Consider the following 27,129-nt stretch of genomic DNA (forward strand, 5'->3'; position numbering starts at 1 on the left):
CCGACTACAAACCATAAAGTTGCGGGTTCGATCCCTGCCCTTGCTCAGTGGGTTAAGGATCCGGCGTTGCCATGAGCTGTGGTGTAGGTTGCAGATGTGGCTCGGGTCTGGCATTGCTGTGGCTGTGGTGTAGGCGGGCGACTATAGCTCTGATGAGACCCCTAGTCTGGGAACCTCCATATGCCACGAGTGCGGCCCTAAAAAGCCAAAATAAATATGTAAATAAATAAATAAATAAATAAACAGAATCAGAATACAGGCCTCTTCCCTCCCCTCAGCTGCTGCTCCAGGTCAGCAGAGAGTCAGCTGCTGACAGGAAAACCACCGTGTAGGGGGAACCCCAGGGGTGAGTCAGGAACTGGTCAGCCCCCAGACACCAACTGGGCCCATCGCGGAGCCTCTGGGCTGTGGTTGGCCTCCTCCAGCAGCGTCAGAGGGTGAGGGGAAGGGGGAAGCGGGCGTAGCATGATACGCGGCCCATGTTTATCTCTGGGTCCTCTCCTGGCTCCGCAGACCCAGGCTTAGAGGAGGGAAGCTGGTAGGCAGGGCAGTTCCTGCTGAGATTAAACCTGCCCCACCCCCAGCCCCGGTCCTGGCCTGTCCCACAGAGGGGTCCGGACTCTCCCCTCCCACCCAGCTCTCACAGAGCCAGCTCCTGAGTGTTTGATGCTCTCCGTGACATCATGACCACCCCCTGAGTTTCCCTGAGGTGGCGGAAGTGGGTTTAAAAGGTTTGGAACCAGACGTCAAGTGCGAGCGAAAACCAGGGGGTGCCAGCTGGTCCCAGATGCTCCCAATCGCAAGGAATGCTGGGGCCTTGGGGCCGCTCAGCCCTGGGCCGGGAGGGGGCTGTGTGGTCCTTAGGGGGAACGAGGGCTGGGTCCTCAGGGTTGAGGGGGTGGGAATGGCGGGGCGGGAGAGGAGCTTTGGAGCCACCATTCAAAAGTCTGAGGCACGAGAGAGGGGACTGCCTCACATTGTGGAAACTTCCGAGAAGCCCTGGAGGAACCAAAAATCCAACCCCCCGCATGTGGGAAATGTGTGCCCCCACTGGCTAACCTCTCACCCGGTCCTCCCCGGGCTGGGAGCAGGCGGGGAGAGCTGCAGGCACTTCTTCCCAGCCACCCTGCTCCCCATCCCACCACCCCGGCTGACAGGCTCGAGTTCCCTCCTCTTGGGCCAGAGGCCTCCTCCTTCATGGGCAAACACAGAGCCTTCCTGGGCCGCTCCCTCTCTATCACTTGGTAGCACTCCTCGCCCTCCACAGCCCTCACCCACCCAATCCAGCCACCTTCCTGAGCGCCAGCTATGTACTAGGGTCTAGGCCCGGTGGTGGGGGGCAGAAAGAAAACAGGGCACAAGCCGGGACACTTGTTTCCCCCTTCCCTCCGACAGTCTCTCCTATCCCCCAGCTGCAGACACCCCCAAAGCCCCCCAGGCCCCTCCTGCATCCCCATTGCCACGGCCGTCGGTTCTCTATCCCCTGACCACTGCGTCCTGGCCCCCATCACATGTGGTAGACTGTCTTTCCTAAAGTGCCACTTTGATTATGTCACTCCCCCGCTCACAAACCTTCAGTGGCCTTCACTTTCTAGAAAACGCATCCAAATATCTCACCTTGGCATTCAAGGTCCTCCATGAGTGGAGCCAACCTACCATCCCCCCTTGACATCTCCACCCAGTCCCATCTCTCCAGCCAGACTGAGAAGTTTCTTAAAACTCCCCCGAATATGCTGAGCTCCTCGCCTTCCCCTAGGCATCTTCCTCTGCCCCAGACATGGTCTTTGCCGTGGCTGCTGGAACCTTCGCAATCCTCAAGGTCCATCCCAAACTCCACCACCTCCATGGAGCTTTCGTGAGGATCCCTCTGGCCCTTTCTTCATTTATCTCCTATCAGAGGCACTGGTCTCCTTGTCTAAGCCCCTTACCCGACGGCCGACCACTGGGATGGGGTCAGAGCGTCTGGTCCATCATTCATCATGTGGGCGGGGGGATGGGGGGGAGGACTTTCCAGAAGATGTTTACCAAGCACTGTTTGAAATGAACATCTCCCCACACAGGCAACACCTTCTGACCCCCCTCCCTCCCCACCAGACTGAACTCTAATTAATCTTAAGCCACCCAAATGCTTGGAGAGGGGAGTCTGTGGCCCGTTAATCCAAGCCCAACTGGGACTTCCCAGCTGGGGCAGTAAGTCCTGCTCAAGTCTCACCAACTCCAGGAAGCCCCTTTACCCCAGACCCTGGGTTCTCCAGTGTCTTTCTTCACCTGAGCACCACCCCTCCCATATATACACACGCGCTGTCTCTGCCATACAGTACAGCCTCTGGATCAGACTCTGTCCCATAGAGCTTTCCACCAGGTTCCAAAGTGTAGCACTCACCTCCCCAGGAGATGCAAGGAACGAGCCGCCATTGACGCCCAACCCTGATGGAACAGATAGCAGGTACCTACACTGCCCCTCATCTCCACGCCGAGCCAAGCACGCAATGGAAAAGCTGGATTCGGGCCACCGGAGCAGTCCGAATCCATGAAATCTCATCTGGCCTTGAGCTCTGGGTGTGAGTTATTCTCTCCAGCAGAACACAGTGGGGATGAGGGCCTCACTGTCAGCAACTCAAAATGCAGGCAGAACCTGGGACTGGCTAGTTCACCTCTGTATCCCCTAGCTCCACTTAGTGTCTAGTAAGTGCAAAGTAAACATTTTTGGGGGTTTATTTAACTGGACACCTAACAACTGTAAGAAATATTACTGAAAACTCAGCTACTTGTACACACTCCCCAATCTGCAAATGGACAAAGTGATGCTGGTGGCAAATGGCAAGGTCTGGCTCTCATAAGGTCAGGAGGTGCTGTCACCAGCGTCTGGCCTCCAAACACAGCCTCATTCCCAGGCAAGAAGCCAGCCTATCACCTGCTCATCCACATCAGAGCAGCTGTCATACAGCGAGGCCTCGGTGGGTGCCTCGGAGCCTTGTTAAGCGCTTTACATGTATTCTATTTTTTTTTTTTTTTTTTTTTGCCTTTTCTAGGGCCGCTCCCATGGCATATGGAGGCTCCCAGGCTAGGGGTCCAACTGGAGCTGCAGCAGCTGGCCTACACCAGAGCCACAGCAACACGGGATCTGAGCCACGTCTGCGACCTACACCACAGCTCATGGCAAAGCCGGATCCTTAACCCACTGAGCAAGGCCAGGGATCGAACCTGCAACCTTATGGTTCCTAGTCACATTCGTTAACCACTGTGCCACGATGGGAGCTCCTACATGTATTATTCTATTAAGTCCTCACTACTACCATTGAGTATCATCACTACCCCCACATTACAGATGAGAAAACCGAAGCTTAAAAGGGGAGTGGAATCCAAAGGGCCCGTCCTTGACCACTGAACTAGGCTGCCCAGCTCCTAGGACCCTGGCACAGAGCACCTGCCACCACCAGGGACAGAAACCACCAGCCCAAGGAAGGGACCCAGGGCAAGTAGCAAGAGACATGGCTTCTGGGCTTGACTCTGGGCCCAAAGTTAGGTGGGGTTTTCCCTTGTCTTCCCCACTCACCCAGATAAGAATTTGTCCCCTAGTTTCTGCCGGGGGCCTCCCAAGCCAGCTCACCTGGAAAAGCCCTGGGAAGGGCCAAACACCCGCTGAGTTTCCCACCTCAAGTCTTAGTGGGCTCTCAGAGTTGGGGGGGGAGGGGAGGCTGATATCTCTTTGAATTCAGCCGCCCCCCTCTGCCCCCACTTCCCCAGACCCGTGGGTTTCAAGTCCCATCCGAGGAACTAGTGTGACCTTTAAAGCAATTCGCTTCACTCTTGCAGTGAGTTTGCTTTGCTCCGTGTCACTCTGCAAGGAGACAAACTCTAGTCTGGGCGGCGCGATCTGAAGACCTGTTGTGTCCGCTCTCATCTGCCAGCCTCACCTTCCGGAGTTTCAGTGAGAAAGGTTCACCTGGTTCAATCCCCTCCTTTTACTGGAACCCGAGAGGTCCAGAGCTAGGTGGGGGGACGCGCCCGGGGTCACACAGCTGGTGCACGGCGGAGCCAGAAAACTGGGGGTCAGGACCCGGGAACTTAAGCTCCTTCTCACCCACCAGCTGCCTTCGGGGCCCAACCTGTCACTTGCTCCGAGAAAGCTGCCCGAGCGGCCTCTGGAAGTTGGGGCGAAAACTAACTTTGCTCGCTGTTGCCGACAGGCCTCCCCCCCCTCAGTTTCTCACCTGCTGGCTCTGCTTTTTGCTCGGCGCTGCAAGCCCGGCGTCTCCCGCTCGCGCCCTGGTTAGCGTCTGACCGCGCAGCCCTGGGTTCGGTCTCTTGGTCGTCCCCCTCCCGGCGGTCGTCTGGGAACTCAACGGCCTCGGCCAGCCCCGCCCCTGAAGTGACCACGCCCCTTCGACACGCCCCCTCGGCCTCTGGACGTGGGGACCGCCAGCCCCGCCCCCACACCCTGCAGGAATGTGGCCTGGCACCCGGCCGGATCAGGCCCCGCCCGCTATGGTCTCTCCGCTCTAACCCGCCAGCCCCGCCCCGTGTCCCGCCGGAGGGGGCGGGGGCGGAGCTACACTCCTTGCCCCGCCCCACTACGGCCCCCAAATCGATCCCGGTCTGCCCCGCCCCAGGTCACTCTGGGGAGGGGGCCGACCCCTGGGCCTGCCTCCTGGGCCGGGTCCTCTGTGTTCCTCCGGCTCTGCCTCGATAAAGGCCTGTCTGGCCGGCTCGGCGCTCCACCCCTGCTAGGTGAGAAGCCCCGCTCGCAGCGGGACCTAACGGTCCCGCCCCTCCTAGGCCTGCCTCATCCTTCCCGTCCCTCCCTAGACCCTCCCTCCACCACCCCCACCGCCGAATCCCTCTTCTCTGGGTGTACCCCCGCCCCCTAGGTTGAGGCCACGCCCCAGCAACGCCCCTTCCCCGCTTCAGCGCCTCCCTAATCCTGCCCTGCCCTGGCAACCTTGCTCTGGGCGTGCAGGCCTCCGGGCCTTCACGCTGGCATTCCAGGGCGGGCGTATCCGGGTGCAACCGGGGAACGGCTCGGGAGCGGTTTGCGTTCCAAGTCCCGGCCTCTATCAGGAGGTGGCTTGGACCTAGGCACTTTTTCCAAATACTAACAGCTACCACCGATTGAACTCTCACCAGGGGCCTGCTCTATGCCAAGCCCTGGCTTAGAAAAATAAAAGAACTGGCCACTGAATTCGCACAACTCTATCCCCAAATGTTGCACCTATTTTACTGAGCAACCTGATGCTTAGATAAGGGAAGCCATGGCTTCTGAGTCTCGCATGGATCAGGTAAGCAGGATCCACCCCCTGGCCTTGAATCGTAGGCAAGGCTTGACGCTGCACCAGCTTGCCTGGACTGGCCCCTAGAGCAGTGGCCAGGACCAGCTACTTGTTGGGGCAGTGCTAGCAGACTGCCTGAGGTAAGGGAGGAGGCATAGCTTGAGACAGGGGTGGCAGGAGGGGCACCTGGCCCACTTCTCAGAAGCTGGTTTTCTTCTTGAGAAGAAGGGGCTTAGAATTAGGATGGGCTGCAAAAGGTCTTTGGCTGCGGTGCCCCCACCTGCCTCCTGGCCCTCCACACTCCCAGACCCCAGGGATCAGCCTCTGGTTTCTGCGTTATTCCAGAGCCATTCACCTGTGCAGCTGACAAAGCTCTTTCGCTCCCATTATCTCACCGGCGTCTCATAAGGACGCCATTGTGGGGAAGGTATGATTATGCTGATTTTGCCTGGGTGGGGTAGGGCAGGAAGCTGGACACCAGCCCAGCGAGGTGGTTCCCAAAGCATGGTCCTTGGACCAGCAGCAGCAGCAACACCTGGGAACTTGTTAGGAATGTGTGTTTGGGGGCCCATCCCAGATCTACAGAGTAAGAGACTGTAGGGGGTGAGCCCAGCTATTTGTTTTAACAAGACTTCAAGGTGAGTCTGGAGTTCTCTTTGTGGCTTAGCAGGTAACAAACCCGACTGGTATCCATGAGGATGCCGGTTCGATCCCTGGCCTCGTTCATTGGGTTAAGGATCCTGCGTTGCTGTGGCTGTGGTGTAGGCCGGCAGCTACAGCTCTGATTCGACCCCTAGCCTGGGAACTTCCACATGCTGCGGGTGCGGCCCTGAAAAACAAGGGGAAAAAAAAAAAAAAGACTTCAAGGTGATGCTGAATCACATTCAAGTTTAGGGGCCACTGTTCAGCAGAATGGTGAAGGAGTACAAGTGGTCGGAGAATGACAGAGACCAAGTGGCCTCCTGGGAGCCTTGTGACCCAAGGCAAGGCCAGGAAGGTACTTAACCTCTGTAGGGTGAGCCCTTAAAAGAGGAATAATAATGACACCCGTCCTGAGGGTGGCTGTTGAGGAGTCAATGTGATAATGTTCACGAAGTGTTTGTCCACTCTTGGACACGGCATGCTCCATAAAAAGAAAAAAAGAAAAAGTCAGGGGAGAGGGGCTGGAGAGTCCTCTAAGGCCAGTGATGTCCTCTACAGTCGTCCTTCCCAGAGGGACACCAGCTTTCCTGCAAGGGGACGAGAGCCTAACAAGGTCTGAGATGATGCTGATGCCGCTGGTCCAGGGACCACACTTTGGGAGCTACAGTCCTGTTCTATCTTGCGCTGGATTCCAGCTCCCCACCCAAGCCCACAACCCATGCAAAATGGGTGTCAAATACCTTCCTCTCCTACCTTCTCCAGATCCCTTCCTGAATGGCTGGAGGTGTGTGTGATGGTGATTGGCAGGTGGCAAAGCAGCTGGATTCCATCAGCCCCCGCCCCCAGGCAGAAATTAGATCCCATTAGTCCCAACGGCTACCCCTTCCTGTCCCTGTCATTCCAGATTAGAGATGGAGGCAGCTGTGGCCACAGAGAGGGCAGTCTGCAGGCAGCTTCTGGAATCTCGACCATATTCCCCCATCATCCTCTGCAGCCCAGGGAAAAGGGTTTCTTATAGGAGTTATAGCCTAGGGCACTGATCCTATTTTACAAACCTACCCTAACATGTTAATAGTGAAAAGTGAGGCCCACATACCTTATAGCTAATCATATAAAAGGCAGTAAAATAAAATGTCTATTTTCCTGACTTGAAAAATCGCCTTTATAATGATCAAGCAGGCCACGTTTATGAGACTGATGTCCAATCTACTGTGCTCACGAGGTACCTGAAGCCCACGTTGAAATCTGGAATTCTGAGAGTTCCCATTGTGGCTCAGGGGTAAAGAACCTGACGAGTATCCATAAGGATTTGGGTTCGAGCCCTGGCCTTGCTCAGTGGGTTAAGGATCTGGCATTGCTGTGAGCTGTGGTGTAGGTCACAAATGCAGCTCAGATCTGGTGTTGCCATGGCTGTGGCATAGGCCGGAGGCTACAGCTCTGATTCAACCCCTAGCCTGGGAATGTCCATATGCCCTGGGTGCGGCCCTAAAAAGAGAAAATAAATAAATAAATAAATAAATTTCAAATTCTTTTCCTCCTTGGAAGGCTATGCAGGAACATGGAGGGGGTATGGGGTGGGTCAGCCGTGACCCCAGCCCTCAGTGCACCCACCCCAATTCTCTTTCTAGCACCGTCTCTGTCTTGTGTCATGAGCGCCCTAGGACTCACACATCCTGGCTCACATGCCCAGACTCCGTCCATATGCCTTGCCTATAGCTACCATTCCAGTCATGCCCCACGCATACATTTGTACCCTCAGAAGGATGTCCCAGGGGAAGTCGTGTGTATAAAAGCCTTAAAACTTGGCTTGGGGTGTTCCCATTGTGGCTCAGTGGTTAACGACTCTGACTAGGAACCGTGAGGTCGCGGGTTTGATCCCTTGCCTTGCTCAGTGGGTTAAGGATCCAGCGTTGCCGTGAGCTGTGGTGTAGGTCGCAGACGTGTCTCGGATCCCAAGTTGCTGTGGCTCTGGTGTAGGCCAGCGGCTACGCTCTGATTGGACCCCTAGCCTGGGAACCTCCATATGCCGTGGGAGCGGCCCAAGAAATGGCAAAAAGACAAACAACAACGACAACAAAAAATACCCCAAAATCTTGGCTTGGGCTATTTAGGCAGGGATTTCCAGGCATTCAGATAGCTGGGCCATGATCGAAGAGGGTGGTGGGGCGCAGGTTCTGGGTGAACGCGGGTGTCTCCTGTCTGGGTCTCTGGGTGGCACTGCTACCTAGCCTTGTCGTCCCAGCACTAAGCATAACGCTGGGCACACAGTGGAATCTTAAAGGACAGTCACTGAGTAGGTGTGGGTCTCGGTTATTTACTGAAATGGCAAAATGGGTCGGCTCTTTCCGAGTTTCCTTTCTCCCAGCGTGAGTCAGGCTTCATCATGACTTACCTTGGAGATTGTTCCAGGGAGGGAGCAGAGTCACCTCTAGTGAGAGATTACTTCTGTCTTTTGTGAACTTCTCCAGTCCGTTCCAGAGGTGAAGCCAGGAGTTCTAGAGCAGGAAAAGGGGCAAGAAGGACCAACCACTCTAGAAAGACTTGAGAAAAGATAACAGATGGCCGACGTGGAGGTGGGGGAGATGGTGATATGGCAAGACCTCAAAAGGGTATAGGCATGGGGTCCCCAGCCTCTCAAAAGGTCCTCCACCCCAAAGATGGCTTGGGAGCTGCAGAGCAGAACATCTGCAGGTCCTAGAAGGCAAGAACATGGGTGTCAGCGTTGCATTGGTACCTGGGTTTAGGTAAGGCCTCTTTCCCCCCGGAGCACTAGTTTTCCATTGTTTTTGTTGTTGTTGTTGTTGTTGTTTGTCAATTTGCCTTTTCTTGGGCCGCTCCTTCGGCATATGGAGGCTCCCAGGCAAGGGGTCTAATCAGAGCTGGAGCTGCCAGCCTACACCAGAGCCACAGCAACGGGGGATACGAGCCGCGTCTGCAACCTACACCACAGCTCACGGCAACGCCAGATCCTTAATCCACTGAGCAAGGCCGGGGATCGAACCCGCAACCTCATGGTTCCTAGTCAGATTCGTTAACCACTGCGCCACGATGGGAACCCCTAGTTTCCCATTGTTAATGTAACAAACCACCCAGTCATTTATTTAGCCCGCAAATCTGCCATTTGGGGTAGATTCAGTGCGGAAGGCTTCTCTCTGCTCTGGGCAATATCCACTGGTTTGATCAGAAGTGAAGGATCTACTTTCAAGATGGTGCGCTCCAAGGCTAGCAAGTTGGTGCTGGCCATTGGCTGGGAGCTCAGCTTGAGCTGGGGACCTAGGCCTTGGTTCCCCTCCATGAGGCCTCTCGGCAGGCTGCTGGGGCCTCCCCGCAGCAAGTGGGCTGGGTTTCAGGAGCTAGCAGAGAACAAAATAGAACCATATGGCATTTTACCACCCAGCTTCCGAAATCATGTAGCCTCGCTTCCTTTTTGGTCCGCTGATAGAGGCAATCACAAGGGCCGCCTGCTTCAAGGGGGAGGGGCTCCGTCTCCCTTGATGGGGGTGGGGGCAAAGTTCTAGAAGCACTTGCCTGACAGAAGATCTTGTGGCAGATATTCTTGTTGGCCGGAGGCTTGACCTGGGAAAATGTGATCTGTCCTAAGCAGGAACTCAGAAGGGAGTTCCCATTTTGGCTCAGTGGTTAACGAACCCAACGAGTATCCATGAGGATTCAGGTCTGATCCCTGGCCCCACTCAGTGGTTTAAGGATCTGGCATTGCTGTGAGGTCACAGACTTGGCTTGGATCTGGCGTTGCCATAGCTGTGGCCTAGGCCGGCAGCTGCAGCTCTGATTCAACCCCTAGGCTGGGAACGTCCATATGCCACGGGTGCGGCCCTAAAAAAAAAGAAGAAGAATGACTGTCATAGAAGTTCCTTTGGTGGGAACCGAGAGTCTGAATTAAGCTGATTGAAAGAAAAAAGGTCCACACCATTTCTCACACAATGAATCAGAATCCTCTCCCCTTCACGTCCCCGCACTATTTCCTTAAAGTTACAAACTTCCATCGTACCCACTGGATCTTCAGAACAGTACCCCCGTGAGGTACCTACTGTTAGATGCCCATTTCCAAGCTGTGGGAATGGAGGTGCTGAGAAGTAACCAGCCCAAGGTCATCCACTGTAAGTGACGGAGGAAGGAGAAATGAGGGTTTAGAGCCAGCCCAGTTTTTGGCTACACCCAGGGCATGTGGAAATTCCCAGGCTAGGGGTCGAATCGGAGCTACAGCCACCAGCCTACACCACAGCCACAGCAATGTGGGGTCTGAGCCGTGCCTGCGACCTACACCACAGCTCATGGCAACGCCGGATCCTTAATCCACTGAGCGCGGCCAGGGATTGAACCTGCAACCTCATCGTTCCTAGTCGGATTTGTTTCCGCTGCCCCATGACAGGAACTCCCGTTTGTTTATTTATTTATAATTGAGGGGTAAGCACTAAATTGTTACTATTTTGCATATTCTGAACTATATGCAAATACAAAATTAAAAAAGACCAGATAGCAAAAATTAAAGTATTCAAGATATAAGAAAATAAAAATTAGCAAATATTCCTATTTTCTCCTTGAACCCCAGTAGATCCAGTTGGAGACCACCTAGCATGGTGTCTCTGCCCACAGGGAAGAGCTGCTGGAGCAGAGGAGCAGAAAACAGAGACAGCACCTCTAGACAAGCCTGCTTCAGTGTCTCCAGATTCTCCAAAGGCCCCGAGATGGATGGGGAGCTGCTGCCAAAAGAGGGGGGTAGAAATGGGAGCTCTCACACCTGCCATTGGATGGAGCCGCACAAACCCAGCATGAGCACCTTCCCTGAAGGAGGCCCAAGGCTAAAAAGAACACCCCTGTGGTCCAAGAAGCTGATGGTGTAGACAGCCTTCTCGTCCTAAGGCTGAGAATGCCAAGACTCATAGAGTTGAGCTGAAAAAGTTTTGAATTTGTCACGAGGCTTTCAAAAGTGGGAGATTTCACATTAACATTTAGATGTACAGCTTCGGTTGGAAGAAAAAAAAAAGAAAAGAAAAATCCAAACACCTGATGTGCCTTCTGACAGGCCAAGAGCTGGGGGACCTGAGTGTGGCACCTCCTTCATGGGCGCCTCCTTCCAGCCTCCAGCTGGCCGCAGTCCCCATCACTCTCTATTGCCCACTGGACCTGCTTTCCTAATTTCTGTGACTGGCCTGGACCCTGTGGTCAACTTGGCTTGCAAACCCTGGGCTCAGGAGATGCTGGTTGAACTGGTCCTTGAAACAAGCACTTCCCACACAGACAGGAAGACACCATTGTCTCTTTTCCCCTTCTCTTCACCACCCTCCCTAAGATGGCTGCAATGTTCACTCAGCCTTTTTCCGGGAGAGATGGCTTAGGCTCAAGTGCCTGATCACTTTCTAGCCAGGTGACCTTAAGCATGCATCAGCCCCTGTCTGGGTCTGTTCCCTCACCTGTAAGCTACAGGCAAAGCACATGCAACATTTGCTACATTAGAGCTATAAGACCGACCGGGGAATCATCTCCAAGTCATTTCTTTCACTAACAGAAGTGTAGCAATTAGAACATAAATCCCCCCAAAGCAACCCCCCCCTCCGAAAAAACCCAAGCAAAACCAAAAACCCCACCACCCTTCCATAGGCTTCCCTCTGAGCATTTAGCGCCCTCTGGTGTCCATAGCGCTCAGTGCAGCAATCAAGAGACTCCTGAAGAGACTGAAAAGGCCAAGGGAGAAGGGAGGGCCCCCACCCCACAAGCTCCCTCCCACCCTCCCTGGGCCTCAGGTCAGTTCAGCCGCTCAGGAGCAGAGGGAAGGCCCGGGAAGAGGGCCAGGTGAGGGCAGATGTGAAATTATATTTCCTTAGCAGATTCCAACCTCAGATTCCTCACCCACCCGGGTCAAGGAAACTTGGTGTGGGATTTGGGAGCCAGTGCTTGCTGGCCCACAGTGCGCCTGGGTGTCTGGAGGCCTCGAAGACCGGATGATTCTTATTTTATTTTATTTTGTTTTGCTTTTTAGGGCCACACCTGAGAATATGGACATTCCCAGGCTAGGGGGCTCACCGGAGCTACAGCTGCCAACCTACATCACAGCCACAGCAACTCAAGATCCAAGCCACAGCTGCAACCTACACCACAGCTCACAGAAATGCCAGATCCTCAACCCACTGACCAAGCCAGGGATTGAATCCACATCCTCATGGATACTAGTCAGATTCATTTCCCCTGAGCCACAGTGGGAGCTCCCAGATGACCTTTATTTAATAATGGTGGTAAAATAATATTACCTCTAGTGGGCATTGTGAGCATGGGATGTAGAGTCTAGCTGTTCATGCAGAAAAATTTACCAAAAAGCACTTGCAACCCCCCCTGAATTATCAAGTGGGGGTAGGGTTGGTTGGAGAGTTGGGTTCGAGTTCAGTGTCCAGGAATAAGACCTCAAACTACATTGCAGCACCAGCCTAGTAAGACAACTGTCACTGTCACAGCCTCCATCTGATGTCCCTCTGCCCCAGGAAGTCAACTTTGCAACCCCTTGGGGAGCCCACCACCAGGAGGTTATCTCTGCCTCACATCTGCATGGAAGTTTCTCACAGAGCCTGTTCCCTCTGCATCCAAGCTTTGCAGGGAAGTGTTGGACCTGAGGCACTGAGGCCACTTGCCTGCAGGCTGGCTGCCATGGGGGGCTGGCAATCAGGGATCCTATGCCAGTTCCAGGAGGTAGAACTTGGAATGTGGGGATTTCTCAAATATAGAAAGACTACTGTGCACATCACAAATGTCCACAACTCCTGCTGAGTGACGGTGGACCACACACCAGGCACTGGGCATTCCCTCATCTAATCCTTACACTGACCCTTGGAACAATCACCATCCCCATTTTATGGAGAGGGAAACTAAGGCTCAATGAGTTTAAATAATTTGAATAAGGTCTCGCAGCTGGTGCATGGCCAAGCTGGGAGCGAGTCAGGACTGCCAGACTCCAAAGCCTAATAAATATGCAATCTTGCTTCTCTAAAGTGCCTCCTTTTTTAGGACTCATCCCTTTTACTGAGAATGAGCCAAGGAGTCGAGACTGAGGGCCTGGAAGGGAATTTAGAGATTGTTTAACCAAACTACCTCTCCAGGGCTACCCCTCAGCCCTGTATCAGTCAGCTTTGGTGAGGTTGTGCTGCAGTAACAAAGAACCCCCAAACGCTCATTGACTTATAACAACCAAGTTGTGTTCTCATTTGTGTTGTGATGGTGGAAGACTGCCCTGGCTCTGTTCCTCTTGACTTTGTTATCCCTACATTCAGGATAAGAATTGGTCCTCTTTGGAATATTCTGCTCTCATGGGAGAAGGAAAAAGAGCAAAGTCCAAGCCACTTTGGATGGTTCTCATAGCTTCTGCCTAGATGTGGTATCTGTCTCTTCTGCCCACAATCCACTGGTTAAAACTTTGCATCAGTGAGCAGAGACGTGCCCTCCCTCAGGGAGGTGAGAGTAGGCGGGCTGTTTAATTTTCTTACAGGGGTGGGGAATGGATAATTGGGAACAAAACTACACTCTACCACGAAGAACAAAAGTACCACTGATAGCTGGGTTCTAGGTCACAGAGTTACCATATGAACCAGTTACAAAGCAACCCAATGCCATAAATCATGCCTCACACCGACTCACACTTATCATTTCTTCCTTCATCCCAGAAACGTGTGTTGACTGCCTGCTGTGAACTGGGCCATATTCTAGCACTGAGAAGATAGCAGCAAACAGAACAGTGAAGGTCCCTGCCCTCTTGGAGCTTGTTACCTTCCAGTAAAGGACAGACAATTACATATACAATATGGCAAGTGGTGGTAAGTGGATTGGAGACTATTGAAGCAGAGTAAAGGGTAGGGAGTTTCTGGAAGAGGGAATCTGTTTCACACAATAAGTCAAGGGGACCCGTCTGAGGAGGTAACATGTAAGCAGAGACCTGAATGAAGTGAGGAAGTGAGACTACCTGGAGGAAGGGCATTCCAGGCAGAGGGGTGGCACGTGCAAAGGCCCTGAGGTTGAAGCTAGATTGAAAGAGTGTGTGTGAAGGGTGAGTAATAGGAAATGAGGCCAGAGAGGTGACGGGGCCAGATGATGGAGGGCCTTCCGGGCTTGGGCTTACTCAGAGGGAAGGATCTGAGCAGGGAATTGGCAGGATTGGACTCTGCTTTAATAGGATCTTTCAGGCTGCTGGGTTGAAAGCAGACCTTAGGGAGGCAAGGCTGGAAGAGGAAAGACTGGTGAGGGGTCTACTGTAGTAGTTCAGACAGGAGGTGTTGGCCTGGACCAAGGAGGCCCAGTGAGCATTCAGAAGCTTGTTTATTTATTTATTTACTTGCTTATTTACTTATTTATTTATTTTGTCTTTTTGTCTTTTCTAAGGCTGCTCCTGTGGCATATGGAGGTTCCCAGGCCAGGGGTCGAATCAGAGCTGTAGCTGCCAGCCTACACCAGAGCCACAGAAACACGGGATCCAAGCCGCGTCTGCAACCTATACCACAGCTCACGTCAACAACGGATCCTTAACCCACTGAGCGAGGCCAGAGATTGAACCCGCAACCTCATGGTTCCCAGTCGGATTTGTTAACCACTGCGCCATGACGGAAACTTCCACACAAAGAATTCTTAAAACTCAAAAATAAGAAGCAAATAACCTGATTAAATATGGACCAAAACCCTTAAACACCTCAGAAAGAAGATACACAGATGGCAAATAAGTATACAGAAAGATATTCCCTATTGTATGTCATCAAGAAAATACAAATGAAGGGAGTTCCTGTCATGGCTCAGCAGTTAATGAACCCGACTAGCCTCCATGAGGACATGGGTTCGATCCCTGGCCTCGCCCAGTGGGTTAAGGATCCGGTGTTGCCGTGAGCTGTGGTGTAGGTTGCAGATGTGGTTCGGATCTGGCGCTGCTGTGGCTCTGGTGGAGGCCGGCGGCTACAGCTCCGATTCGACCCCTAGCCTGGGAACCTCCATATGCCGCAGGTGCAGCCCTAAAAAGACCAAAAAAAAAAAAAAAAAAAAAAAGGAAACTACAAAACAGCCTTGAGGCACCACTACACAGCTCTTAGAGTGGCCACAATCTGGAACAACGACACCACCAAAGGTTGTGGAGGTTGTGAGCAACAGGAAGTTGCTGGTAAGAATGCAAACTGGTACAGCCACTTTGGAAAACAGTCTGGCAGTTTCTTGCAAAACAAAACGTCCTCTTATCATAAGATCTGCCGTTGTGTTCCTTAGTATTTACGCAAAGGAGCTAAAACGTTCGTCCATCTGATAACCCGCACACAGAGGCTTATAGCAGCTTTATTCCTTTTTTTTTTTTTTTTTTTTGGCCTTTTCTAGGGCCACTCTCGTGGCACATTGAGGTTCCCAGGCTAGGGGTCGAATCAGAGCTGTAGCCACTGGCCTACGCCACAGCCACAGCAATGTGTGAGCTGAGCCACGTCTGCGACCTACACCGCAGCTCATGGCAACGCCAGGTCCTTAACCCACTGAGCAAGGGCAGGGATTGAACCCGCAACCTCATGGTTCCTAGTCTGATGCGTTAACCAACTGTGCCACGACAGGAACTCCAGCAGCTTTATTCCTAATTGGCAACATTTGGAAGCAACCAAGACGTCCTCCATTAGACGAATGGATAAATAACTGTGGTACATCTGGACAATGGGCTAGTATTTGGCTCCAAAAAGAAATAGCTAGTCAAGCCATGAAAAGTCATGGAAGAAACTTAAATACATATCATCAAGTGAAAAAAAAAAAAAAAGCTAATCTGAAAAGTCTGCATGGTCTGTGACTCCAAGTGTATGCCAGTCTCCAAGTGTATGCCATAGAGACAAAAAGATGGGTGGATGTCAGAGGCCGGGGGAAGGAGGGGGTGGGGAGGTGGAGAGGAAGGGGTGGATAAGCAGAGCACAGACCCACACCAGGCCCGGTCACGCTCTTATGCAAACTTTCCCAACCGTTGCCCTGGACAAAAATTCAAGCTTGTTACCATGAGATGGGATCTGACACTTGCTCTTCCTCAGACCCCCCGACTCCCATGCTGCAGTCACACTTTTTGTTTCTCTCATATCTCAAGTACCTGCTCACCTCAGGGCCTTTGCACTTGCTGTTCCCTCTGCCAGAAATACTACCCCCAGATCTGCCCAGTCAGTGGAAACGTAAGAATTCAAATTCAGTTGGTCTGGCTCTGAAGTCCCTCCTCTCAACTGCTACAAACCTTACCTCTCTGAGCAACTGGGCAGCTTTATTTCCCCCCCCCCCCAAACATGTACCAGCGTCTCCTTTATCTTACTTAACTATTAGATTATTGTCAGATTCCCCTTGCTAGAGTGGAAGCTCTGTGACTGTGAAACTGTGCATTCTGGTTTCCCTCTCTCTTCGGCATCTAGAGCAACAGCTGACACATGGCAGGAGTTCTCCAAATACTTTTGAAGGAACTGATTGACTCCCGAGGCAAACTAGAAATATGGTCCACCCCCCACCTCCGAGTATTTTTTTTTAATGATTTTTATTTTTTCCCATTATAGCTGGTTTACAGTGTTCTGTCAATTTTCTACTGTACAGCGAGGTGACCCAGGCACACATACATGTATACGTTCTTTTTTCTCACATTATCATGCTCCATCATAAGTGACGGGAGTTCCCAGTGCCACACAGCACAAGGATCTCATTGCTCATCCACTCCAAAGGCAAGAGTTTGCATCTATTAACCCCAAATTCCCAGGCCATCCCAAGCCCTCCCCCTCTCCCCTGGCAACCACAAGTCTGTTCTCCACATGCATGACTTTCTTTTCTGTCCAACCTCCAGGTATTTATAGAATTCCTGCTAGGTGTCAGCGGTTGTTCTAGACGCTGAGGCTATAGTGGGAAAGCAGAATGCACGGTTCCGCTGTCACAAAACTTCCACTTTAGTTGAGGGAATCCAGCAACTCTTGCCACCTCCTATTGATGGACTCCTGAGATGCACTAGGAACATACCCCACCCCTGACCTCTAAGTAAAAGCTAAACTTGTGGCAATGCGACTTCCGTGGCAAAGGCACCTCTGCACCTGTGCCCTCCTGCCCGCAATTCCCGCGGCTGCTGCCCCAGGGCAGCGCCTCAACTCTGATCACAGCCTCCAGTCCGGAGCCCCTGGGTCCTGCCAACTAAATGAAAATGCACAACCTAAAAGAGGTATGTTTTCCTCCGGGACCGTACTGAGGACTATAGCCCAGAAAATAGCCCCTCAGACAGCTCTGAGGAACTGCTCTGAAGAGGAAAGGGAGGAATCAGGATATATAGGAGTTTTTGCTGGAAAAAAAAATTGTAGTCAAACATTAAAAGATGACTGCTGATCATAAAAAAACCCAACATCTCAAGTTCATGATTGCAGTGATTTTCTATATATGGGAAGATGCAAGAATCTGAGTTCACTGAAATGATTCCTTAGGAGTTCCACCGTGGCTCAGCATGTTAGGGATCCAGCATTGTCACTGCTGTGGCTCTGGTTAGAGCTATGGCACATGTTCGATCTCTGGCCTGGGGCTTTCCACATGTGTGGCAAAAAAAAAAAAAGTATTAAAATTTAAAAAGGAAATTGTCAGAGTTCCCGTCGTGGCCCAGTGGTTAACGAATCCGACTAGGAACCATGAGGTTTCGGGTTCGATCCCTGGCCTTGCTCAGTGGGTTAAGGATCCAGCGTTGCCGTGAGCTGTGGTGTAGGTTGTAGACGAGGCTGGGATCCCGCGTTGCTGTGGCTCTGATGTAGGCTGGCAGCTACAGCTCTGATTTGACGCCTAGCCTGGGAACCTCCATATGCTGTGGGAGTGGCCCAAGAAATGGCAAAAACATAAAAAATAAAATAAAATAAAATAAAAATAAAATGGAACTTGTCCCTTAGATATGTATCTTAACAGTCTAGGGCCAGTATCCTATTTTTCTCCATCCTGCATTTCCCTCAGGGCCCACCGCCGGGGGCGGCTACAGTGGCGGAGGGCTGGATGGCTGCCATGCTCCTTGTTGGCTGGAAGGGCAGGCACTGCATTTTTGGTCCTCGGCCCACCTGGGAGCAATCATCGCCACACACAAATCTCACTGCTCTTCTTCTCTGCTTCATATCTGTCCACGTCTCCATGTAAGGTGTGCACTGATTTCCCCGCTGAGGTCAACAGCTCTTGATGACCCCTTGGGTGTCCAGAGGAGCTGAAGATGGGCTGAACAAGCATGGCTCCTATGCCACCCCCCCTCCTTACAGCCAGAGGAGCCTGACTTACATCAGCCATACACAGAGGCAGTGTGACACTGAGAGGAAAGGCAAAGCTTTGAGAGCCAGTCTGCCCGAGTTCAAATCTTATCTCTGCATCTCTCAAGCTGTGTGACCCTGGCCAGGTTACTCCACTTCTCTGATCACTAGTTTGTAAATGGAACTAATGATATTCTTATCATGTACATGGTATGACATGGAGCTAGTGAGATAGTTCCTATTTGCATGTGGAGCTAGTGGCAGTGCCTGCCTCCTAGGGTTGCTGGGAGGATTAAATGAGTTTGTTCAGGAAATGCACTTAAGACAGTGCCTGGTGTGTAGCAGATGTTCCGAAAGAGTTGGATATTATTGTAAATTACACTTGCAGGTAGGATTTCATTTGCCTTGATTAAAAGAAAAAAACGTGAGGGAGTTCCCGCCATGGCTCAGTGGTTAACGAATCTGACTAGGAACCATGAGGTTGCAGGTTCAATTCCTGGCCTTGCTCAGTGGGTTAAGGATCCGGCACTGCCGTGAGCTGTGGTGTGGGTCACAGATTCAGCTCTGATTCCTTGTTGCTGTGGTGTAGGCTGGTGGCTACAGCTCTGACTCGACCCCTAGCCTGAAAACCTTCATATGCCACAGGAGTGGCCCTAGAAAAGGCAAAAAGACAAAAAGATAAATAAATAAGAGGAAAAAATGTGAAAATTTGGTTTTCACACTTGGCATTGCAATTATTGTTACATAACCATATTGTATGCTCAAAGTTTATTAAGGGAAATTTCTGCAATGCCGGAGGTTTCTTGAGGGAAAAGATCACATTGAGTTTTGTGTCCCTGACACCTTGGACTGTGCCTGCTTCAGAGCAGGGCTTCCATAGCTGCACACTGAGGGAGGGAGAAAGCCAGGGAATTAAAGTGCCCCGTTACCTTCCCGGCCACTCCCAAAGCATTTAGCAGCATGTCATACTCATGACATGCCACCAGGTGTCGCCCTTGCATCTTAAATGGAGGACTTCTGGCCCTTGTATGCCTTGGTTCAGGCTCTTGCAAAGTGGGTGACACTGGAGGACTTTGTTGGCCTAGTGGATGGGCCGGAGAGGGAGGCACCAGGAGAGACATGAAAAGCCTCGCCATAACCAGCCTCGTGCACTGTGGAGTCCCCAGGCCTGGGTTCCAGTCCCAGCTGGGAACTTCAGGAAATCCCTTCACCCCTCCGAGCCTCAGTTTCCCCATCTGCCAAGTGGGGGCAATAATACTATGACTGGACAGAAGTATGTTGACAGGCCCTACTGGATAGTTGATAAGGATTTGATTTGCTTTCTTGTTTCCTGACATGTTTTTTTTTGGGGGGGGGGCTCACCTGCAGCATATGGAGGTTCCTGGGCTAGGGGTTGAATCACGGAATCAGAGCTGTAGTAGCCCCTGGCCTACACCACAGCTACAGCAACGCCAGATCCGAGCCGCGTCTGCAACCTGCATCTCACGGCAGCACTGCATCCTTAACTGGCTGAGCGAGGCCAAGGATCAAACCTGCATCCTCTTGGATGCTAGTCAGATTCGTTTCTGCTGAGCCACAGCGGGAACTGCCCTCTCCCTGCATTTACCGGGGGAGGCTGGGGGCATTTGTAGGTCTCTCCACCTTATCAGTATGGCTCTCTGAGTGAAATGAAATGAAAAATGCACCAGCCTGGAATTCAGAGGAAGAAAGGACAAAGAAGGAAGAGTAGACAAGACTGGGGCACCCAAAGGTGTCAGGAGAGCCAATGGCCCGGCTGGACCCCACCTCCGGCTGACTCTCCTGTGTCTGCATGAGCCCCCTGGGGTTGACTAAAGATCTTTCTCAAGAGGCAACCGCGCTAACATTAAGGGGACGCGGGCACTGGGGTGGATGCTCCTCTCTCACCTCTGTCCCCTCTCCGTCCGTGGCTGTGTGACACAGGCAAGTCCCTTTCCCTCTCTGGGCCGTTCTGTCTGTGACATGGGGCGGGCCTAGGTCAGAGTTTGTTTAGCGGTAGAAGCCACTTCAGGCCACATCCCCTGTGAGTCAGATGTGGAAGCAGATAAGGCCACACCGTCAGGGTCTGGGGAGGGGACACAGGGGAGGGGCAGGAGCTGGACCCTCTGACCACCCCTCCCCTGCTCCGATGTGGTGACCCATGCACATTTGGATGACTCTGCAGGGCCCCCTCTCCTGGTCACCTGCTGCCCCCCCACAGTTCAGCCTCCCCCACCCCCGGGGAACATCCCAGGCCCCGGCCTTTGCCCCAGTCTCAGGCCCAGGGAATGTGAGGCTTGGAGGGGAGCCCGGGGAAGGGCCACCAGCTTCAGCCCTCGCGTTTCGTAAATGAGGAACGTGGTTAAGAGGCGAGCCGGGACTCATCCAAGGTCACCAGCGCCTGGAGCAGAGCTGGGGCTGGAAGCCAGGTCCCCACACTCCCAGGCCTGGACTGGCTCCTCCCCACCCATCCGCGCCCACCCTCTGCCCGGCACCCTGAGCTTTTTCCAGGCCCGCTTGAGGGGGGCTGGATGTCCGTGGGTGGTGGGCCTGGTGCCGGGCCAGTGGGACGCCAGCCCACCTCTGAAGGTCGCCTCCTGAGCCCTTCCCTCCAGTGGTAATCAACTCCAGACCAGGCCCGCCCCAGCCCCCAGGACGCTCCAGCCAGGACCCCGCCCAGGCCAGCTCTCGACTCCCCACACAGCCCTTGCTCCTCCTCCCGGCCCATCTCTCATCTCTCTCACCTCTCGGACCTGCTCCTTCAGCTCCCCTTGCTTCTTCCACCGAAGGAGCCCATCTTTCCGAGTCAAGGTCACAGAGCAAGGCAGACGCAGAGGCCAGAGTGTAACCACGCAGGGCCCCAGGAGGCTCCTGGAGCCTTTCTGGGGCCCCCAGTTCTTGTTTTTAGGGAATAAGCCTCAGCCTCCAGGACCTTCCCTGAGTTCCAAAGGGCAGGTGCTCATCAGGGAAGGGAGGGGGGCAGAGACCAGGGAGGAGCAGGCAAGAGACCACCGGGCATCGTGGGGCAGGGTCCTGGTTCCTCCTCAAGGAATATATGTAACAATATCTCGAAGCCTTTCTACAGAACTAAAACACCCAGCAAACGGAAGAAAGGCTTGATGAAGCATTTTCCACTCCAGCAAGAAGGAGGACCATGAGAACCAGTCTTGGGGCCACTAAACATCAGCTTTGAGAAACAATGCAAGCTTGCCTCTACCCTGATCCTTATCTGAGGCCCTATTGTCCACTCCCCAAACTATAAAACCACCTCCTAATCGTTCCCAAAGGGGGCACAGTCTTTAAGACATCAGCCTGCTGTGGCCCCCTTTGCCTGGCAGAGCAATAAAGCTACGGTGTTCTCCGTCACCCAAAACTCTGTCTCCGCATTTCTCTTGGGCAACAATGGACCGAGGCCAAGTTTCAGCAACGAGTGCAGACCTGCCCGGATTCTCAGCCCAGTGCACTGTTCTTGCCTTGTGGGGAAGGGACCCCCTAGGAAGGGTCAGGGTCAACTCCTGCTTCTTCTCCCTCTCCCAGCTGTGTGACCAGGAGAAAACCACTGGCCCACTCTGACCCTCAGTCTCTTCATCTTTAACAGAGGTAACCTTGGTTGTTGACAACGCGAGGGTTGTTCTGAGTGTGAGATGAGGCAATAGGTACAGCACGTGGCCCGATGTGTGTTATTCTTAGGTCATCGAATTTTTTTTCTCCCTGGGGCTCCCAGTGGGAGAAATCGAAATGTCTCTTGTCATCATTCCAGCCACCTTAGTCTAGTCCCCCCCGACGTCCCGCCCTCTGTCTGACCAGCTCCCCTTCCTCACCGTCTGCCCACTCCCTGATCCAGGCCCTGGCCCTTCACTCTTCCAGCAAACACCCACTTTGGCCTCTCCTCCCTCCAGGACCCTGCCTCCCTGCTCGTCTGCTTGTCTGGAACCTCCTCTGCCATCACCATCTGCTCCAGGAGGCCTCTCAGGTCTTTCCAGGACCTTCGCATTTCCCTGTTGGCTGCCCCCACCCGTGGCGGGGTTCGAACAGTCATTGGACTGTGAGGCAGGGCCAGGCGCACAGGTGACATCTGAGCCCCGCCTGGTCCCTGCCCTCCCCGAGGGCATCCGTGCCCTTCTTCAGCTCACCTTCTGCCCGAGCCAAGCTCCTCCCCCGCCCAACCGCCAAAGACTGGAAGAGTGACAGCCCGACAGCATTTATTGTAAAACTCGTGTTTGAGGGAGGACGTTGTGATCCAGGCCCTTGTCCCGGGCGCTTCTGGGGTATTGGCTCCTTTAGTCTGCCCAGCAGCTCTGGGAAGTGGGTTACTCTTCACCCCATTTTACAGATGAGGAAGCTGAGGAAGGAGAAATGAAGCAACTTGTCCTGGGGTCACACTGTTGACATAAAGCAGAGCCAGGCCCAGCTCCAGCCTGGGCTCCCAGGAGGCTCTGAGGCTGAAGGCAGGGTTCACATTAGACCCAGTTTTCCACCTTCTATTGGTCAGCCCCACCAGAACTCGGACTCCAGGCCAGGCCGCACACTGGGCCACCCCAGGAGGCACCATTAACGTGAAATGCAGCACGAGTGGGGACCCTGGAGCTGTTCCACCCATTGGTCCAGCCTGGGAGTCCCCCTGGCCTAACGAGGCATTGGGCTTATCCTGAATTCCCTGGAATCCTGCCATCTTGTGGACACTTTAGGAATTACCCACACTCTCCCAGGCTTGCAGGCTCTGCTGAACCTCACACCCACCGGGCCTCGCCTCTGAGGGGTACAAAGCCAGGTAAGACCCAGCCCCGCCCCAAGTTGCTCAGACTCCCCAGGACATCCATCCACGGGTGCACAGGCAGGTCCATTCAAATCTTCTATCCACCTTCCCTCCAAACGGATGCCTGAGCAGACCCTCCCTCCTGTCTGTCTACCTCCAGCCCAGACACGGAACCATTTCACCCCTACAACTGTGGTTGCCTCTCTGCTTCCTCTACTGCACCTTCTAGTCCATTCTCAGCCAGCAGCCAGAGCCATCTGTTGAAGATGAAGATTCCATCCTGCCACGACGCGAGGAACTCCTTACCCAGACTCACCCTGCAGGCGCTGGCCCCTCCTCTCCTCACCCTTGTCAGCTACTCTCCTACCCAGCTCACCACGTTCCAGCTACACTGCCCTTCTCTTCAGTGAGAGATATGGACCTGCCCCAGGACCCTTGCACTGGCTGTTCCCACTGCCAAGAGTACCTTCCTCCGGAGTCATATCCTCTAGGTGTCAGCTCAAATGTCCCTTCTCAAAGAGGCGTCTTTAAGGACCCCAAGGTGGCCCTGCCCCTCCCCCAGGCTTGTACCATGGCGTGTCTTCCTCACAGCTCTTACACCGTCTAGAATCGTGGTGCCCCGTCTCTCACAGAGACAGCAGCTCTACGCCCGTGATGCAGGGCTGGGTCTACCTCCCTCCTCTGGTTCTGAACCTAGGGCAGCTCTAGCCACTGAGGAAAGGCGTGCTGCTTGATTGGATGAATGAATGGGTGCCTGGGTGCACAGATGGATTTTCTTCCTCCTCTTTGGGGTGCGTAACCCCCAGGATGGTCAGAGCTGGAAAGCTCTGAGCAGCTCATTGGCTAACTGGGCCATCACCCCTGCTCCATCAGACCTAAGATGCAGATTTCTGGGCCCCTCCACCCTGAGATTCTGGGTCAGTAGGTTTGGAATGGGTTCCCCACCCCCACCCCTGCTCGAGTTGGGATTCTGAGGCTCTAGTGGTTTAATCTGGTCCACTTTTCAGGTTTCCAGATGGGGACATGAGGCCCAGAGAGGGGAGGGGCTGATGGAAGGTCACACAGAGAGTGGGAGGTGGAATCTGACTGGGGAATGGCATCGGCTGAGCAAGCCCGAGGCTCTGGAGCTTTGAGCTATGGGATCGGGGGCGGGGTGCTGGCGCCTTCTGCCTGGGGGAAAGCCAGGAACGGGGCCCAGGCCAGGGGTGAGGTGAGCCAGGCACGGGGCGGGGGGGTGGTGTAAGGAGACTGTGGGTGGGATCAAGCACCCACCCTGCTGGGACCCCCTTTAACCCTCCACCTCGCCTGCCCCACCCTGGTCCCAGCCCTGGACCCTCTCCCTTCCCCCAGCCCAGATCCTCCTGAAAGAGGGCTTTGGGGGTATCTACCCCACTCGGGTGGCTGCCCCTGGGGAGCTCAAGGCCTTGATTTCTCCAGCCCCGGCGTCCCCGCTGAGCAAGAATCCATGCCCAGCCACACCTGTGGGTTCTGCCCGGCCTCAGAAACCCCGCCTCCAACCCTGAGCCTCTCTGCTCACCCAGGAGCCTGTGCAGTCGGGGGAAGTAATTGAATGCCCTTCTGGGGTTGTTTCCAGGGTAGCCGAGGAAGGGCACAGACAGGGCCTCCCCGGTCAAGGGCTGTGCACGTCATCATCCACGTGCATGGCTACAGGTCTCTGGCACAAAGAGGATGTCCCGATGCCTTGCTTGGAAGGAGGAAGTCTGGGAGTGGGCTGTCCAGGAAGGGAGGAATACAGAGTACAGACATAGGAATACGAGGTTAGGGGTGGGGGCGCTGTCAGGCATGTGTAGACGGCTTCAGATCACTTCCTGAGCTTGGTGCCCAGCCTGCAAACACAAAGAACTGTGGACCGTGAGAGCAAGAATGAACCGAGGTGAGCTCCCTGGACACTGGGATGTGTGGACACAGGGGGCCATCCCCGGAGTTCCATGGGATGACTTTAAAAGGCTACAGGGACTTCCCCGGACCAAGCATTGAGTCACACAGAACCAGAGAGCCGTTCGCGCTCTTTGCTACTCTCCCTCCTTCTCCGTTGGCTGCTCCTCCATCCTTAACTCCTCTGGGACAGTCCCAGCTTCCCCTGTCAACAGCAGCCTCCTTGCTACCTCTCAGGCCCCTCCTCCAGCTGACTCAGCACTGGGCTCTCCTTAATGGCTCAGAAATGCGGGAACATGCCTGCCCCAGGGCCTTTGCACTTGCTGTTCTGTCCAACTTGGATGCTCTTTTCTTAGAGATCTGGGGGGCTCTGCCCTCGCTCCCTTCGGAGCTTTGCTCAAATTCACACTGAGACCCTCGGCAAGGCAGCACCCCGTCCTCCATCTGCATTTCTTTCCTTCCCCAGCAAGTGCCTTTAACATAGTTCTTTTACTTATTTCTCCTTCTCTCTCCAGTAGGACGTGAGCGCCCTGCAATCAGAGGCTCTGTTTCCTATTTATTTATTTTTTGCTTTTTAGGGCCGCACCTGGCGCATATGGAGGTTCTCAGGCTAGGGGGTCAAATCAGCAATGCTGGATCCTTAACCCACTGAGCGGGACCAGGGATCAAACCCATATCCTCGTGGCTACTGGTCAGGTTCTTAACCCACTGAGCCACAACGAGAACTCTCCCTGTTTCCTGTTAATTGCTCTATTGCAGCACCAGGAAGGTGCCTGGCGCTTAGGAGGAGCTTGGGAGCAGCTGTCAGCTGAATGAGGCGGAGAGAGGGCAGGGCCCTGGGACCGTGGCCTTGGGCAGGAAATAGTTTCCAGTGAGGTTAGTAACGTTATTTTGTCTTCATTGGATTTATTTTTCTGGTTCCTTTTTATTTCTTATGGCACACGCTACTGAGTTTTTCCACTTGTAGAAGGGATTTAAAATTCTCTTTTAAAAATAAATTTCCTTAATTAGAAAAAGTACATTTATTCAAAAAATAATGTTCAGTTAATAGAATTACAGGTGGTAGGCGGACTGGCAAAAGTTGGAAGGGTGAGGCAGGAGCCACTCAGGCTGCACCAATGCTGGAGTCCAGGATCTCCCCGTTGACGGACGGGGAAGCTGAGGCCCAGAACCGGAGGTACCCATTCAAGGTCACAGGGTGAGTCAGCAGCAAGGTGAACACTCACACCTGCTCTTCTGAGTCCACATGTGGCGTTTCCATTTTCCTTCTGAATTCTCTGTTCCATCCAGCCATAGACACTTAAGGCGGAGCCGCGGGGCGTCTTGTGCTGAGGATAATAGGATTGACGATATATTTGTTTTCCTTTTTACAGCTTCACCTACAGCACATGGAAGTTCCCAGGCTAGGAGTGGAATCGGACCTGCAGCTGCTGGCCTACAGCACAGCCACAGCAATGCAGGATCCGAGCCTCATCTGTGACCTACGCTGCAGCTCATAGCAATGCCAGATCCTTAACCACTGAGAGAGGCCAGTGATCGAAGCTGAATCCTCGTGGACACTATGTCTGGTTTTTCATCTGCTGAACTACAACGGGAACTCCAGAGGATTTTTTTTTTTTGTCTTTTTTTTTTTTTTCTTTTTAGGGCCACACCTGAGGCATATGGAGGTACCCAGGCTAGGGGTCGAATCGGAGCTGTAGCCGCTGCCCTACTTCAGAGCCACAGCAATGTGGGATCTGAGCCACGTCTGCGACCTACACCACAGATCATAGCAATGCCAGATCCCTGACCCACTGATCAAGGCCAGGAATCGAACCCGCAACCTCATGGTTCCTAGTTGGATTCGTTAACCATTGAGCCATGATGGGAACTCCTAGAGGACATTTTTAAAATGTCTTTGTCGGGAATTCCTGTCGTGGCACAGAGGAAACAAATCTGACCGGGAACCATGAGGTTGTGGGTTCGATCCCTGGCCTCACTCAGTGGGTCAAGGATCTGGCGTTGCTGTGAGCTGTGGTGTAGATCACAGATGTGGCTGGGATCTGGCACTGCTGTGGCTGTGGTGTAGGCCGGCAGCTCTAGCTCTGATTAGACCCCTAGCCTGGAAACTTCCATGTGCTGCAGGTGCAGCCCTAAATAAATAAATAAATAAATAAAAACATAAAGACATAAATAAATAAATAAATAAATGAAATGTCTTCGTCTCCACCACCAGCAGATGCAGGAGGCATGTTAGATACATGAATAGAAGAGAGAACAAAAGACCTCGAACCCCAAATCCTTTCCTGCTGAGCACCCAGTGCTCCTGAGGAGAGGGACCAGGCCAGTCAGCAGAGGT

The 27,129-nt window shown here is 53.4% G+C and overlaps 1 protein-coding gene and 2 long non-coding RNA genes across 5 annotated transcripts in view; 2 read left to right on the top strand and 1 right to left on the bottom strand.

The window, feature by feature from the left end:
• The window catches only part of CD82 (CD82 molecule), a 51,997-nt gene extending 47,624 nt beyond the window's left edge, over window positions 1-4,373 (bottom strand). For 2 of the 3 annotated variants that reach the window (XM_085008261.1, XM_085008269.1), the window contains exon 1: window positions 4,215-4,336. The gene's annotated coding sequence lies outside the window, so the exon portion shown is untranslated. Of the gene's footprint in view, window positions 1-4,214 lie in introns of all 3 variants that reach the window. The other variant, NM_001145218.2, reaches the window with a different exon arrangement.
• Window positions 4,374-4,926: 553 nt separating this feature from the next.
• LOC102166930 (uncharacterized) lies at window positions 4,927-12,910 on the top strand. Its single transcript, XR_002341490.2, has 2 exons — window positions 4,927-5,279; window positions 10,483-12,910. It is a non-coding gene; the product is annotated as an uncharacterized LOC102166930 (long non-coding RNA).
• Window positions 12,911-22,654: 9,744 nt separating this feature from the next.
• On the top strand, window positions 22,655-26,479 carry LOC146405274 (uncharacterized). Its single transcript, XR_014839195.1, has 3 exons — window positions 22,655-22,910; window positions 23,056-24,789; window positions 25,551-26,479. It is a non-coding gene; the product is annotated as an uncharacterized LOC146405274 (long non-coding RNA).
• The last annotated feature ends 650 nt before the right edge of the window (window positions 26,480-27,129 follow it).

Source organism: Sus scrofa, chromosome 2, assembly GCF_054392235.1.
Source record: "Sus scrofa isolate SSC_HxYL_T2T_F1_AM1 chromosome 2, Sscrofa_HxYL_maternal_Yorkshire_Landrace_v2.0, whole genome shotgun sequence".
NCBI classification, from domain to species: Eukaryota; Metazoa; Chordata; class Mammalia; order Artiodactyla; family Suidae; genus Sus; species Sus scrofa.